The following is a 2338-nucleotide window of genomic DNA, read 5'->3' as shown; positions in this document are numbered from 1 at the left end:
TCCCCTCAAACTTGTACATGGAATTCTATGAAAAACGCTATTTACCTATTTATATTTATAGGAAACCAACCAACATTTTAACTTATGTCCATTTTTATTCAGGCCACCATCTCAATATAAAAATATCAATTTTTTCTTCTATGTTTTTACGAGCATTGCACATTGTCAGTCCCAAATATTTGGATCAAGAAATTGAATATATAAGAAAAATAGGGACAGTTTTATGCTATCCTTCACATATATTAGATATTTGAATAAAGCCCACAAAAAGTTTTACAGTGTAAGTAACATGGAGAAAGAAAATTCTATGAACATTCTCAGCTTGCCTTATTTTAATGGGTTTGAGACCATAAAATCATTGTTAAAATCTTTTAAGGTCAACCTCGGTTTTTCCTATTATAACACACTAAGAGAAATGTTAATAAAAAAATGGCCCCAGGGAAAGCAACAACATAATATATAAAATTCCATGAATGGACTGCCCTCCTTTTTATGTCAGTCAATCTAGCAAGGGCTTAGAAGTAAGAATACAAAGTATAAATGTTCTGTCAAAACTGGGCAAACATCAAATGCAATATTCATTCATTTAAGTAAAAACAACCACTGGATAAATTGGATTGGCAGTTCAGTAATTGCAAGATCAAAAGATTTCTTATCACGAAATCTTTTAGAATCTGCAATTATACAACTTACTTCCCATTGTAATTTCAATGTCAATCGTGGTCAGTTTCATTTAGATCCTTTTATATGTAACATGTTTAAGAATGACCTCAAAGATATAATCACAACTTAAATGCAAATTAGTTGCCTAATAGATATTTTCTTTGTATATGTATGTTTAATATATATTTTGTAAATAAGTTTATCTTGCCGCCCTGTATAATCCTTTGATTGTCTTGTCCCTCTGTCTGAGCAGTTGGACTTAATCTTTTTGTAAACCTCTTAAATTGTACCCATGTTTTGTTTAGGAAGGTTACTGATTCTCCAGGTGTGTTGGATTCTAGTTACTTATTTCCTTTATAATCCCTATCTGTCACTTATACGACCCTTCCTTGTCCACTCAGTTTCTAATGTATGTCAGTCTGCTAAGTAAAGGACCTTGAGTCGAAATATCTTGCAGCTTAAAGTATGCTCTGATGGTTCCTAATATTGCACGAGCTTAATCAGGATGAACAAGAGTTTTATCGGGGTGGGAGCTAGAGAAAGTTTCCATGGGGGTTGTCGGGGAGGCTAGGTAGGATGGAAAGGGAGCAGTTGGCAATGCTGCGTGGGTAGAGAGAAAGTGGGGAAGGGCGATGGCTGGTTAAGTTGAGTTGATTTGAATATAGAATTTAGGCCAAAGGCAAAGCACAGGGACCTATGAGGTCATTCAGCGCTGAAATGGAAATTGACAGTAAAATGTTTGAAAGATGTAACGAAAACCTGGCAGTTGTGCCATGAATCAAGTGTTAGGAGAGGGTGGAAAGTAAGAGAATATGAAAGGAAGTCCAGTAAGAGGAACGAAAGTTGTTGCAGCTAGGGACCGAAGGCACGCTGCAAAGAACCTTAAGTAATGCCTACAGTGCACCGCATGAGGTCCTCTGACGGCACTACCTCCCTACAGGGTGGATGGTGGAGTATAGCTGTAGGTTCATATTCAAATCCTTAACTTCTAACAGCAATCCAAATTATAGGTATGAGAAAACTCCAGTAGATCTGGGGGCTAACAGACCTCGATTACGCAAACCTCCTCTGTGGGTAAGACTTGTAAAAGTAAGCAGAGATATTATTATTGCTTACTCGGGGAGTAAGCCTACAAAATAATTTGTTTATTGTTGTAGTTCTTGTTGGCGGGGTAGGAAAGGTCTAAGGAAAAGCCTAAAAGTGTCTGAAAAAGGTGCTTCCTGTTGAGTTAAAGATACAAAAATTTTAGGATAGGATATTTATGATTATTTATGAGAATGAAGTGATAAAAAATAGATAATATGCATGTTAAACTGTAGACAACAGTTATTTCTAATAAAATATAAAGTATTTATTTAGACTTTCGTTGGTGAAACAAGGATCTATTTGACCGTAGATTTTAGCACATTTTAAAAACACGTTAAGTTAGGAATATAATGTTTACAACTTATGCGTGAGGGGAAAATCTTGCATGTGTCCCGAGTAAGCTGGAGGTCGGATCACGCCGTGTTTTGACAACACCAATTATACAAGTTGCATCCCCTATATCTCCACTTAGGTGTAAGTGACCTGTTGAAATATGCCCGGTCGTGGGAGGACGATATATCCAATGCAGTGATTAGAAGTGAATTTCTCCAGCTGTTCTTCCAACAACGAGGGTAAAGTAAGTCGGAAG

Source organism: Macrobrachium nipponense, chromosome 37 (genome assembly GCF_015104395.2).
Source record: "Macrobrachium nipponense isolate FS-2020 chromosome 37, ASM1510439v2, whole genome shotgun sequence".
Lineage (NCBI taxonomy): Eukaryota > Metazoa > Arthropoda > Malacostraca > Decapoda > Palaemonidae > Macrobrachium > Macrobrachium nipponense.
The sequence above is the reverse complement of the archived record's forward strand: the minus strand, read 5'-3'. Positions refer to the sequence as shown.